The 14,740-nt window shown below is 46.3% G+C and overlaps 1 protein-coding gene across 3 annotated transcripts in view; it reads left to right on the top strand.

Annotated features, from left to right (window-relative positions):
- Positions 1-1,544: 1,544 nt before the first annotated feature.
- The window catches only part of Kcnj6 (potassium inwardly-rectifying channel, subfamily J, member 6), a 247,037-nt gene continuing 233,841 nt past the window's right edge, over positions 1,545-14,740 (top strand). For 2 of the 3 annotated variants that reach the window (NM_001393803.1, NM_013192.3), the window contains 1 exon segment: positions 1,545-1,737. The gene's annotated coding sequence lies outside the window, so the exon portion shown is untranslated. 3 annotated transcript variants of the gene reach the window in all.

Raw genomic sequence — 14,740 nt, 5'->3', positions numbered from 1 at the left:
ACGCGCGGGCACACACATGCACACTTGCGCATGAACATGCATGCACAGCTTTTAAAAGTACTCTTAGAGCATGAGTTCAGAATAAAATATCATTCACTAAAATATCATTCAATAAAATATCTGCTAAGAGCAGATCTTGGTGAGTCTGTTCATCAGAAAGGGTCACCTTCTTGAGTTGTGTCGCCTCTTTACTTGGGCTGCTAAGTAAACAGAATAGCCTGTTATTAATCGGGCCATTATAGAGCTATCGGCCAATAGTGTCAATTACTTTTACAGTCTCCTTGCGAAACCATTTCTCCTTGGGTTAAAAAATGCATAAACGGGTCTGCACTTGGGTGGGAGCTAGATGTGAGAAGGCTTTGGAAAGGAACTACTGCTTGCAGTGTCCGCAAAGGAACGTCAAGTTGTAACTGGGATTCACTGTGGGATCACCCCTGAAAGAACCATACAGAGCAGGTTAACCCAAAGTAGGTGGCTGTCCACGAGGAGTGTGTTTTAGGCAGTGGGATTATACTCAGAAAGCTCACCTGCTCGCAAAAGCTTAACTAAAGTGGGGGGGGGGAGCTAGCACTAGGTCCCAGGAGCGGTGGATAGGATGGACTAAGCATAGCACCAGACCTGGTCTTAGATCTGTGCGATCAAAGCCCTGGGTTGCAGTCCCCCACCCTTAGGCCCATCTTGTTGGCTAAGGCCCCTCTGGGCTATGCTGACCACATATGATCTCCAGAGGGATTTCAGCCAGTGGAAAGCAGTGAAGAAACCCCACTCTTCACATTTCGTCAAAGCCAAAAGAGAAGCTATAACAGGCAGGCATAAACAGATCCTCAAGTTTAGGACTTATTAAGTGACATGGGGCGGGGGGGGGGTGTCCCTGGGCATCTAAGAGTCAAAGACTACACACACACACACACACACACACACACACACACACACACACACACACACACACCAACAATAGAAACCCCTACTTCTCGGTTCACTTTGGAGGGATGTGGCGCCCCCGTTTCAGCGCCCCAGTTCACTCCAGGTTAAAAAGAACAAGAGGCTGGGCGAAAGGTGGGCGGCTAGGGTCTGGCTCCATCTCTTCCGCTCCCCCCCCCCCGCCCCTCCGCCTCGCAGCGACGCTGATCACTGTGTCGCCTTGGTTCTCCAGCGCGCGGCGCTGCGCCCGCTTTTATCCAGAGACGCGTCGCTTCATGCGCTGACAGCGCGGCTCAGCCCGTGGGGCTGGAACCGAGTAGCATTCGTTGAATCTGCGGCTTTCATGACGTTTCCCTACGAGATCTATCACTTTGCTCCTAAACGAGGATTTATTCCCCCTGCCACTCAAGGCTTTCCCCCAGTTTCCTCGCAGCAGGGCTCCCTCCTCCGTCCCTGCCCACACGCGCACTCCTCTGCCCCGCGGTGGCCCCAGCGCCCAGCCCTCCAGCCAGAGGGAGCCAGTCACCAGACGGCAGCACCTGGCTGGAGAGGTTGGGCGGGCCGAGGGTGGGGATCCGCGGGAACAGGCGAGCCGGAGCTGGAGCAGGAGCTGGACCAACCGCTAGCAGCAGAATGGAGTCTCCCGAAAGCCTGCCGGGGCTGATGTGAAATTGGACCATCTGCTTCCAGTTGGTCTGTTTCCTCCTCTTCTTGTATTTTCTTCCCTTGCCATCCACCGTGGAGTGAATTACTGAATCTTGCTCCGTTCCAAGAGAGGCGATGAGGATGAAGTGAACCTACCCTGTCCACCACAAGGTAAGCAGTGCGTTGAGTTGTTCAAGGCGAGGAGCTGGCATGGATCCCAGCCAGATGTTCCGTGTCCTAGGATCCCCGAGCGAGCCTTCAGGTCCTGGCTCCCAGGTCCCCAGCCCCACTGTGACTGTTTGCATTCCCTTCTCAGCGGAGACATGATGCTGAAGTCCACCAGAGGCAGGAAAAGCTGCCTTTGGTTACATAACCAAAAGGAAATGTGTCTCATAGGATTTTCATTAGCAGCTTAAAAACTCGCCTGGGTGGGTGGCAGGAGGAGGGGTCTGCCTGCCCTGGGCGCGAGAGAATGGGTCAGCTACTGTGGACCTCACTCCGCACCCCTAGTGAAGATCAAACACACAGATGATCCCGCAGGCAGGGGCGGCTGGCTGGCGGGGTAGGCAGGGAGAGTTGGGAAAGCCCATTGTCTTGGTGGAAAGCTGTTCAGTAGCCTTGTTCTGTTTGGGCATAAAGAGGAGAGGATGCGAAGGAGGAAAAGTGAGCGGAAGGGCGAAAGCTGTGAGACAGGGGAGGACTTCACATGGTCTTCATCAGTAAACCCGAGATGTGTCGCCGCTGATGGAAGACAGGGACTAAGATGTCCCTACAAGTAAAACTAACTGAAAGCAGGAAACACCAGGGTCACACCAAGTGTGGGCTAGGTGAGTCTACCGACTTAGCTTCTCTCCTGGGTATGGGTTCACTTGCATCAAGACATTAAGCTTGGGTTAGTTTTTTTAACTGAAATGGTATTCTTATTCCCCAAGCCCAGTGAAGCCCTGGGTGGATCCACAGGTATATATACAGGGTTCAATATGGAGAGAGTCTTGGGGTGGGGGAGAACAGATCTTCATAGAAAAGGTCACAGAAACAATCTGAGCTTAGTGGAAAGGGAACAGCAGAATTTTCCAAAGAATCCCTTCTCCACCTCCACTTTCCCCACAAAGCAGGGCAGGGGTGGGGGGAGGAAACCCTCCAGTGTCTGGGAGTTGGCAATCCATTATAGCTTCAGTGTGCTCCCAACTGCTTTCTCCAAAGTCCCGGGGTCCTGGTGAGCTCTCAGGTACTGAGAGCTATGCACTTCCATGCAAGCACTATGCCCTGGCTACCTTTCTTTTGATGAGAAAAGAAAAATGGAGAAGGACAATGTCCGAGAAAGTGGGCTTGCTACAGTCAGGGCTGAGCTAACTAAGCTTCGCCCATTTTGCCTGGAGAAGGAAGGAGCTGAGTCTCCATGGCGACCCAGGTGGGAGGGGACATAGCAGCTCCAGTGATAGGAAAAACCGTTGGACAAAACTTTCTTGGCTCCAGGCAAAGATATGCCCACCGTGTGCCCTATGGGTATCCTAGGGTATCGGCTGGGTCCAGCTCCCTAAGAGTGATCCACGAGAGGGCACTTAGATCCTGCTCAGGCTCTCCTCCAACATGGCAAAGTTTCTCTTGTCCATAGATGCCTTTCTGAGCAGGTTCCGGGTTCAGCACCAAGGCCAGAGCAAGGTGCCCCGGGTTCACCTCCCTGGTAGGATAGCTAGCTGCTCCTAGCATGCACTAGATTTTCTGGTCATGGGAAGGCAATCTCTTCCTATAAAATTCCCTGCCCGTGCTGAATACGGGTGTCAGATTATTCGTGGAATTATATGGCACATAGGAGGAGCTAGCAAATCAACCATTTCATGCATGATGGTGCTTCAGAGTAACTGCTCAAAGTAAATACCAAAACCACAAAAGACTGAAGCTGACCTGAGAACATAGAGAGGATCCCTCCTCAGTGAAAGGAAACACACACACACACACACACACACACACACACACACACACACACATACACACACACAATCAGATCCCAAAGAAATCAGTTGTATTTGAACCAAGTATCTGACTCACAGAAAATATCCATGGGTTCCTGCCTCCCCCACAACCTTCTGTAACTTTCTTTTAGACATAGAGTTTTGGGAAGGTGCCATGATAGCATTCTGACCAGTAAGAGACCAGCCAACAACTCCTGCCTAGGGGCCTAAGATCCAAGAGGGTAGAGAAACAGTCTGCCCTTCATCCATTCTTGGCTGGATCCTCAGCACCATGAGGGGCAGGAGTTAGGGAGGTAGAAGCCAGTAGTGAGCTCTATTAGCCAGCTTATGAGCGAGGTAACTGGTTTCCATGATTGCAGACACAGTAAGGTGTTCAGGAACCATTCCTATTGATATAAACAAAGGAGAACCTGTACAGGGAGAGAGTCTAAGCATTCAAGTTCATCTGGACATTGATTCAGGTGAGTACGGAGATCCACTCCATCTTACCTTACTAGACATTGGTCTCCTTAGCTTTTTTCCTTCAGAGACTGTGGCCCAACTGATTAGGGCTGATGAAAACTAACGCAGGCTACCGCACCAGTCAGGTAAAAGGCCCTAAGCAGTGGCATCCGGACGCAGTGGGTACAACTTAAAATTAGCACCAAATCACCAAGGTTTAGGGAGTAGAAGTGCCAGGAGCAGCTCTAAGGAAATCCTCTCTTGAGGAAACATCTCTGTGTTGATCTTAAGGTGGTACTGACTTGTCTGTCATTTATACATAAAGGCAAACACAACTTGGTATACAACTGGGCTTCCAACACCACGGACATGTTAATGTTTCCTAAAGAAAATGCATGCTGAGCCCTTGGAAGGCGGTTAAAGCAGTGTGCATGTATGCAGCTGTTAGATGCTTAACTCACCTCTAGCTGGTGAAGCTGGGGCTGTGTGTTTTGACCATGGGGAAAGGGGTAAGGGGTTACACTGGCTTTTGAATTTCAGATCCTGATGGCTGTTGACAAGTTTGTCCATGTTTTAATTTATACGGCTTGCTATCTGAAATAGAAGTGATGTGTAGAATATTTTGGGACTTAAACAAGCTGTACTCTGGCTTCGATCCATCTGCTATTACCAACAGAAGGAAAGTGGAGATTAGAGGCACAGAACAGCAGAGGCTGTTGGATAGAGAAAGTGGCCTGCCTATGCGTTTTAAAGTTCAAGTTCTCTCGCAAACTTTAAAAGAGAAGAAGGCTATATAGAAAGTGAGAATGGGAAACGGCTCTATCTTTAGCTCCAGTGAATTCCGTGTGATAATCAGTTGATTTCTTGCCCAATAGCCTTTATTCATAGTGATCCCATGCTCATAGATTCGGTACTAATTTTCTGAACTATGACTTGCTTACTTTCTGGTGGCTTATTACTGAATGAGGTGCCTGCGGTGGTCAACAGCGCACTCCAGATTAAGCAGTTTACCCGTTGCACATAGGATCAGTTAAGGAGTGACTTCCTAAGGTCCGTCCCTGCATGTAGTTCCGATTCTTACTTTTGAAAAATTACACGGATGCCTTACTTTCGTGTCTCCGAAACAACAACAAGCAGCATGTTTGTGCCTACAGCCCAGGTCTTTACTGTGTCTGCAGGATTCATATAGATGGTTTCCTCTGAGCTGAGCAAATGCTTTTGTTCTCTCCTTCTTGCAAACCCTTTCTACTTTGCAGATTGTTTAAAAATGGGAAAACAGCTTTAGAATAAACATCAGGAAGGCTCATTAGCTTATGTGAATAAGCTTGTTGAACCTTAGCTCCATCCCCCAGATGTTTACAAGTAAAAAGTGAGTCTGCCATCCAGGGTTCAGTGCTGATGGGAATCAGCATAAAGGGAAGCTCTCCCTAAAACAGAACAGAACAAAAACTCACCTTCCATCAAATAAAACGGAAGTAACGTGTGGGCTTGAAAGGAAAGCAGGCCAGAGAAAAGCGGAGGAAGAGGAGGGAAAGGAGCACGGAGAAAGGCAGGTTTTGTTTTTCTCCAAAGCGATCATTCTTTCCAAATCACATTTGCAATAGTTTGCATGGGAACTTTACGCCTGATGGAGTCGGATGCTTGAATGTAATTAATTCAGATTTAGAACTTAATGAGATGTTACCTGTGATCTCCTCACTTTGTAATAATTGTCGTGTACATGCCGAAAGAAAATAAATTCATCCTGGGCTTTTACCAAACTATGAGATTTGCTCTTAACAGGAAAGTGGAAATCGGTTGTTATGCTGAGAAGGTATCGAAATGTTTCCAAAGCTTAGAAGCTTCATGTTAGCTGTAGCCTCCACTCACGGTACCTGAAGTACTTGGGAGTCTAGCAAAGCGGCACGCAGCCATTCGGGGTAAAATGTATTTTGAATAGTGACAAATAGTTGCTTCTAGAAATAACTAGGATGCACTACAGAGAGGGTCCTGGAAATCACTGTCACCATGCTAATGGGATTCAAGCCTCATCCTTACGCTGCCTAAAATATGCACCTGCTTGATCCATTCAAAAGCATTAACTAAAGGCAACATTACCTGCCTTCGGTACCTTTAAAGGTGCCTTAATCTATAGCCTTCATCCAGCCATACCCCAAGCCAATCATATGCATTTGCTAATTGGTAAATGGTTACTTAAACCTTCGAAGAATCACTTTACTCAGTGATCAGTGTTCAGATAGCCATTGGAATTGGTACACAATTATAAATTCAGGAAGACTATCAACTTTTCTAATTGCAATTCAGAAAGTTAATGCTAAATTTTATCCAAATGGTGATTTGATTCCCCTCTGTGCAGGTGCGCCCAGACTGAGCTGAGGTCTTTAACCCTTTCCTCCTATGTTTGTATCTCTTCACTACTCAGCTTTGATCCGGGACCATGGACTATGAACTGATGATGCTTTTACTGAATAAAATCTTAGCTAGGTCTCCTCCACCCTCCTCCCCAGGGTCCAATCCTTGGCCACAGAGTCCTCATTTACGGTGTCAGATCTTAACAAAAGAACTGGCGGGGACGTCTGTGAGTGAGACAGCTGCCGCATGAGACAGCTGCGTGAGACAACCGGAGAGCAGTAAGGCACTGTGCAAGAAACCCATTTGCAGGATTAGGTTAGATCTTGGTTCTGTTCTCTTTAAACTTGCAGGCATCTTCTTTTTCCCTGTGCAACATGAGAACTGACTTACTTGTTTGTTTGTTTGTTTGTTTCCTTCATGTTCATCCATCGGGAATTCCTATATGTGTGTTCCAGATTGCTTGACAGGTAATTTGTTCCTTGGTTAAGAGCCCTGGCTGGCTCTGGAGTCTCATAAAAGTATTTAGATGGAGATATAAGTGTATTAGTCCCTTCTCTCTGGATTCAGTGGAGTCAATGCAGCTGTAAAACAAAGGCTCATTACTCCCTTGAGCCTCCCTTGCTGGCTAGAAGAGGCTCTGCCCCTGTGTCTTCCTCATTCAGAGATCCAGGCTGAAGGTCCAGTTTGGTCTGGAACACTCTGTTCCCAGGCAAGGGAAAGAAGAGTGTCAGCTAAGCCACACCATTGCCAGTGGCTGATGGGATGGAAATGTGGCTCTCCTGCACAGTGAGAGGACACAAGCCATTCAGCAATGATGATACACACACTTCAGTTTCTTCAAGTGCAGGACGTCTGATGGTCGCACACACCTTTAATCCCAATACTCCGGAAGCAGAAGCAGGTAGATCTCTATGAGTTTGAGGCCAGCCTGGTTTGTTTAAAGAGGTTCAGGATGTCCTAGGCTGCATGTTCCGACCCAGTCTAAAATAAGATTTAAAGAAAAAACAAAACAAACAAACAAGCAACAACAAAATGACATAGCAAGTGGATAACCAGAGACAATGGAAGGGATAATCTGTTACACTAGTTGCAACAACTTCCTGCTTTAGCTTCCCAGTCTACTCGATGAAAATAATGAAACCAGGATCTCCCCAGAATGTCAGGGGGACCGGGCAACAGTGCACACACCAGGGATGTCAGGGGGACTTGCCTACAGTGCACACACCATGGATGTCAGGGGGACTGTCCAACAGTGCACACACCAGGGATGTCAGGGGGACCGGCCTACAGTGCACACACCAGGGATGTCAGCAGAACAGGCCTACAGTGCACACACCAGGGATGTCAGGAGAACAGGCCTACAGTGCACACACCAGGGATGTCAGGGGGAGCTGCCTACAGTGCATAGCTCTGAGCAGCACCCAGCTTGAAGGAAGCTGTAATGAGTAGCGGACACTGCTGTGTCTTCATCCTCAGTGAAGCTGAGTGTTATGCTGTAGTCATGGCCCTCATCCAAAGGTTTTCAGGGCTTTCAGTTACTCTGGTCTGGAAACTAACTTTTCCCTGGGCCTTTTGGAACAGCACGCATCACACGGGTCTTGCTGGCCTGTGGTTCTACTCTATTCTTCTCACTGACGTATAAGGAAAATGTTATTGTTGGTGTGTGTGCAAACAACAGAGCATATACGGTATTTGATACTGTGACCTGAGGTCCTTACCAAGTGTCTTGGATTAGATCTCCCGTAGAGAAAGGGGGCCACTCTCATTGGATAACTGTGACAACGGAAAATCCCCAAGTGAAGCAATTTAACAAAATAGAAGGGTTTTCTCACTCCTATAATCGGACTTTGCTGATGCTACCTGGGGACCAAGGTGGACAAACACTATTGCTTTAAAACACGAATTCGGTGTCCTTCTGAGTGTTAATACCAGCTAGCAAACAAGAGTGAGAAAAGGCCATTGTTGCTGCTTGTCTTTTAGAACCACACCTAACTGAAAGAAGACCTAAAAATCAGAGCTCAACTCTGCCCAGGACAAACTTCTACAGACTGCACATTGGAGACATCAGCATATATATATATATATATATATATATATATATATATATATATATATGATTATATATATGTATATGATATATATATTATATATATATATCATTATAAATGTGCGGCACCAAAAAGACATAGCTAATAGAGTCTGGAATAAGAAAAAGAGGGGCAGAGTAAATGCCATATCCCAACCATACCAAGGTCTGGGGCAGAGGTTGGAATTTGGTGTCGGCCGTAAACCATTCTTGGGTGATGTATTATTTAACATATATTAGCTAGGATCTCTTGACTTCTGGAGTGGGTGTAGCTGGTGCTTAGCAAAGAGATGCAAATCCATATGATTTGACTTGTGCTCGCTGAATTGCCGGGGTAGATGCACAGCAGAGCCCACTTCACAGGAGTGGCTTTCTAATCCTGACAATTACACCCACACTGTGTCTAAGCATGCTGGAGAATTAGATGCTGTCTCCCAACACTGGGTGCTCACTGTTGACTAGCAATTTGCGTTTTGTTTGGCATCACATAGCTGTCTATAGGTTAGACACTCACTGTGAGCTTGGGTTGAGCCTGCCTAACAATAGTCCGTGTTCTCCTGAAAACAAACCATTCCCTTTATAAGCAATGTTTCAGAGCCTCTGCCTGCCTCTGGGAAATCAGGTACCCTTGGGGACTGAGTTCTCCATCTGCCTAGAGACAAGGGGCGGGGTCAGTGCTGAGGCAAGGGGCGGGGTTAGTCCTGAGGCAAGGGGCGGGGTCAGTGCTGAGGGAGAACAAGGGAGGGAGAAGTTCCAGGACAGTGGAAAAAAGCTGAGAGGTGGAGCAGGAAGAATCAGGGTAGTGACTGCCATGTTTCTATCTCTCTTCCATCGTTTCTGCTCCCCAAATTCAGGTGTCAAAGTCACAGACAAGAGGTGGGGGGATGGCTCAGTGGTGTGAGGATCAGCGGGTAAATAGGACAGTTTACCTGTACTCATCGCATTCCAAAAGGAGAGAGAATAGTTCTCTGGAGCAAGATGGCTAATTAGACAAACTACTGAGCTCTGAGTTCAATTGTGAGACTTTAATACAATGAATAAGATAAACAACAATCAATAAAAATTCAAGATTTCAACTTCTGGCACACACACACATGGGAGCATGCACACACACACATACACACTTGTGCACATGTGCACATGCATACATATTTGAACAATCATACACGCACATATACACATGCACTCACATGCATACTCATATATGCACACATGAGAGGGTAAAAACCCACAGTCCATCCATACAGGATCCAGCGTGAAACAGTGAAGGCCACGGCTACACGCCTTCCACAGACAACTTAACTGAGCTAAAGAACTCTTCTCGACCACTCTAAATATCTTACTGTGCCAAAATAAATAATGTCTTCTGGTAGACATGTGCTTTATTTATTTGTACATGTGTGTGTGAGAGTGAGATGGCAGTGGAGCTACATGTGAGGGTGACCTGTGCATGCCCTCGTAGGTTTCTATTGTGGTGATGAAACACCAACCAAAGCCATAGCAGAAGCCTAAGAGGGCCTTCACCTTGCCCCACCCCACCATGGAAGCAGAGACAGACAGACACAAGGACAAGAGCATGGAGGGGAATGACCTACTCAGAATAGCAGCCATGGCATCAGTCGCTGGGACAATGACTTCCTCAGCAAATCCCTTCTTCAGACACTACCTCCTTGGCTTCCCAGCACTGAGGATGAACTCTGCAGGACATGCTCCAAGAAGGCATGATGACAATGAGCCGTTATCCCTTCTCTCAAAGTGTGTGGTCTCTGTGGTAACAAGGAAGGGCACGCAATTCAGTTCGCTTTCTTTCTTTTCTTTTTCTTTTTTCTTTTTCTTTCTTTTTCTTTTCTTTTTTCTTTTTCTTTCTTTTTCTTTTCTTTTCTTTTTTTCTTTCTATTTTTAAAATTTATGTGTGTGGGCATGTGAGCGCAGTTTCCCATGGAGGTCAGAAGAGGGCATCAGAGCCTCTGGAGCCTGAGTTACAGGCAGTTGTAAGCTGCTCGTGTGGCTTCTGAAAACTGAACCCAGAACTTCTGGACAAGCAGTGCAGGCTCTTAGCCTCTGAACCACCTCTCAGGCAGCCGGCAGCTCTTCCTTGAAGTTCTCAGGCATGAATAAAAGTCAAGAGTCACTGAAGAGTCAAGCAAAGTCACACATACTCGGTGTCTTAAAACTTTTGTCATCTCTCCTGGAATAGCCAGGCCCAGAGCAATGAAGGATCTAGACAGAGAAGACAAGAAGAGGAAGATAATGAACGGGCTCCTGCTAAATTATACACAACCGGAAGGAGGACTCCTTCATTGCAAAGTCTCTGCTTTGGAAGGTCCCTCCTCTTATCAGCACTCGTGGGGCAGGGGGATTGACCAGAAACCAGGGCTTCTCAGGCTTTCCTGAAACACCACAGATGTGTCTCTGTGGGCAGAAAGAAGTACCCACACGAGAAAAGTCACTTTCCTTCAGTAATTATGCCCCAACACACCAGAGAGTCACTAGAGAGCTGGCTTCCAATGCAAAGTCCCTATCTAACCCCAACACAGTGATCTGAAGCTCCAGTACTGGGCCAACCATCTGTACACCCCTCTGGGGATCTTGATGCGCACTGAAGTTTGAGCTATTCCCAAAGCCTTTCCTACAGTCTTCCAGAGTGAGGAAGTCTGAAGCAGGCACCCCCTCGCAGCCTCGTTCCACAGTGAACACTCACTGAAGACATTGCTCACTGAAGAGCCAGCAAAGTCAGGCTAAGGATGGAACAGGGACCTGCCTTCCACAGCTGTGGGCGGGGCTCCTCCTTCCACAGCTGAGGGCGGGGCTCCTGCGAGACCACTGCCTGGAAGAGTGGGAGGTTTCAGTCCAGCAGGTCTAACTGGCCTGATCCTTCCAGGTTGCAGATTATGAGGAAGCAAGACTCCCCTGCTTTCACTATGTTAACCATGAACCCACCCAGGTTTTCTTTACTCTTGGAAAATTAATCTTTAAATTAAAGGCAATATTGGCAAGTAAGAACCGTGTACCACATTAAGGAAAATGAATAGAGACCTTATCGGGGCAGATACTCCTACAGGGAAAAGGAGAGATTATAATCATATAACGTGTATTTTAACTTAAGGCATCTCCTAACATCTTCATATTTCCAGAACTCACCTTTCAAATAGCAACATTCTATACCATCCTAGCTCCAGGGATTAGTGAAGCAAGTCAGTCTGAATAAGTCAAATTAGGGCCTTGTAATAGATCACTTGTCCAGCACACACAAGAGCTGTGTGTGTGTGTGTGTGTGTGTGTGTGTGTGTGTGTGTGTGTGTGTGCGTATTATGTGTGTATATGTGTGTATGTATATGAGTGTATGTGTGTATGTCTGTGTGTAAATATGTACATATGTGTGTATGCATGTGTGTAAATGTGTATGTGTATGCATGTGTGTATGTATGTATGTGTATAAATATGTACATATGTGTGTATGTGTAAATATGTGTGCATGTGTATGCATGTGTGTAAATATGTGTGTATGTATGTAATATGTGTATATATGTGTATGTGTGCATGTGTGTATTATGTGTGTATGTGTGTGTGAGTCTTAGTATGTACTATATATGTGTGTGTATATGTGTGTATGTATTTGTGTATGTATGTGTATGTATATGTATGTATATGTATATGTGTATATATGTGTATGTGTGCATGTGTGTATTATGTGTGTATGTGTGTGAGTCTTAGTATGTATTATATATGTGTGTATATGTGTGTATGTATTTGTGTATGTATGTGTATGTGTATGTATGTGTATATGTGTGTATGTATTTGTGTATGTATGTGTATGTGTATGTATATGTGTATATGTGTGTATGTATGTATTTATTTTTGTGTGTATGTGTGTATATGTGTGTATGTATCTGTATGTATGTGTATGTATATGTATGTATATGTATGTGTATGTATGCGTATATGTATGCGTGTGTATGTGTATGTATGTGTGTATGTATGTGTTTGTATATGTGTGTATGTGTGTCTCTGTGTGTATGTATGTGTAGGTGTGTATATATGTGTGTGTGTATGTGTGTGTTCATGTGTGGGGGAGGGATAGCGGCACATGAGCTATGATATATACAATCAGGGCCATTATCTATTACTCATGGAGAAGCCAGGGCCACATATTCCTATCATAAGTGAGTGTGGAGATATTTAAGAAGTGACTTCTTTAATCAGGAGCAGCCCTTATCAGGAGATAATACACAAAGGATTTTTTATCTGGCAGCCGTGAGTGAGGCAGGCTTGAGAAGAGGCATTAGGTTTAGGAGACAGCTCAGAGATAGATGAAAAAGGAGAGATACCTAAGCATGCCCAGAGCAGTAAACTAGCGACAGAAAAATGGTTTGGGTTCCATGCTATCAGCAGTGCTGAAAGCAGGTGATCACTCATGAGCTCAGGGAGCCAGCTGATGATGGAGCCTGTCCAAGGAAAGCTCCCACACTGTGCCCTGTGAGCAAGAGGAACCACGCATGGCCAGCGTCCAGGTGCAGAGTGCTGGTTCCAGGGATAAACAGCCCTGCTGGGAAGGAGGCTCCTGAGCTGCTGCACCATGGACTCAGAGCCACATGCACCAGCTAGCAGCACCGGCTAGCACATCTTTAGGGACAGGTCCTTTCTCATGCCCTGAGGGGAACATGCAAAGCTGGCTACAAAGGGAAATTAGTTAATCCTGATGACAGTGGGTTATAGAATGGCAGAATGGTATTTGTTACTCTTTGTTGTTGGGATAAAACACCATGGGCAGAAGTAACTTATAGGAGAAAGATTTCGTTTGTACTTCAGGTTTCAGGGGGAGACTCTGTAATGGTGTGGGGGGCATGGCAGCCGGGGACCAGACAAGGAACTGAAAGTAATAAAAGGTTATAAACTACCAAAGTCCCAAGGAATCGCTTCCTCCAGCAAGGCTCCGCCTCCCAAAGGTTCTACAACCTTCCCAAACAATGCCAAACTGGGAACCAAGTGTTCAAACACCCAAGACAGAGGAAGGTGGACATTTCTCATTTAAATGACCCACAGAGGCTGGGTTCAGGGATTACAACACTGTGCAAGGGGTGAAAATCGAGGAAAGGTATCCCAAGTCACTGTCCTCTCGGAGAAATTAACAGGATAAATTAGTTGTTTAGATCACTCAATCTGAGATGGGGGGGGGTAAGGGTGGGGGCAGACGGCGATGATGTAACTGTATCTGTTAAGTCTCTTTTGCCCAAGGTGTTAGGAGTTTAACAGAACTACTAAAGAGTAGTCAAAATTATGTTCTTTAGAAGGTGAAAGCAGACTCTTTTCCAGGTAGGCAAATTGTAGACACTTCTGTAAGGTCAGCAAAGACTTCTGTGACATCAAAATGTTTGGGTACTATAGATGGAGTCTGGGGCAGGGGCATGCGTGGGAAGGAGTGTGAGTTACATGGTGTAGCTTACATCAGTGTAAACGCTTGTTCCAACAAGGGTTGGGAATAACCTGGTGTGTCAAGGGGAACAGCTGGATGATGTTTCCTTCTCTGAGGCATGCAGAAGCTGGAACAGTCCAGGTTGTCGGTTTCCGGTGGGGCTGTGTTGGTCCTGTCCTTCGAGTTTGATTTAGCTAGAATAGTTGGTAAGATGCTTGCCACACAAGGGCGAGGACTGAATGATCCCAGTATGTAATAAAAGCCAGGTGTGAAAATGAATGCTCAAAATCCCAGCACTGGGGAGATGATACAAGAAAATCCCAGCGTCTTACTGGCCAGCCCGCCCAATCTAATCGATAAATCTCAGATCCAGTGAGAGACATGTGAGGTTGACCTTTGGCCTCAACGTGTGAGTGCGTGCGCACATGTGCGTGTGTGTGTGTGTGTGTGTGTGTGTGTGTGTGTGTATACTGTATATATAGTGTGCATAATATATATATATGCACCCAGGCATCCGTATATAGACAGATGGAGACACACAATGTTTCAAAATCTAAGACTATGCTCTTGCCTATAATCATACTCCCTTCAAGAGACCTGAGAAACCGGAGGCTACAGTGTTTCATGTCCCACAGAAAGAGCTTTGACAGATCCAGAGCTCTGCTGGCTAAGTGGTCTAATCTCTTTGTGTATCACATTTTCCAGCTACAAAATAGGGACAGAGGAGGAAAACTCACGCCAAAGTTCTTTTTCTTGCCCTCCATCGCTAAGAGGATGTGAAATGTTACAGTACTTTTAACACATTAAATTACTTTTTTCGGTCGGTGCCGGGTTACTTTGCGAAGCTATATGTTACTTACAGAGACACTAATGGGATGTTCGGGGGAAACTATGAGGCTTTGGGATAGT

The sequence above is a fragment of the Rattus norvegicus genome, chromosome 11 (genome assembly GCF_036323735.1).
Source record: "Rattus norvegicus strain BN/NHsdMcwi chromosome 11, GRCr8, whole genome shotgun sequence".
Taxonomy (NCBI): domain Eukaryota; kingdom Metazoa; phylum Chordata; class Mammalia; order Rodentia; family Muridae; genus Rattus; species Rattus norvegicus.
Note: the sequence above shows the minus strand (reverse complement) of the source record. Positions and strands in the feature narration are given on the sequence as shown.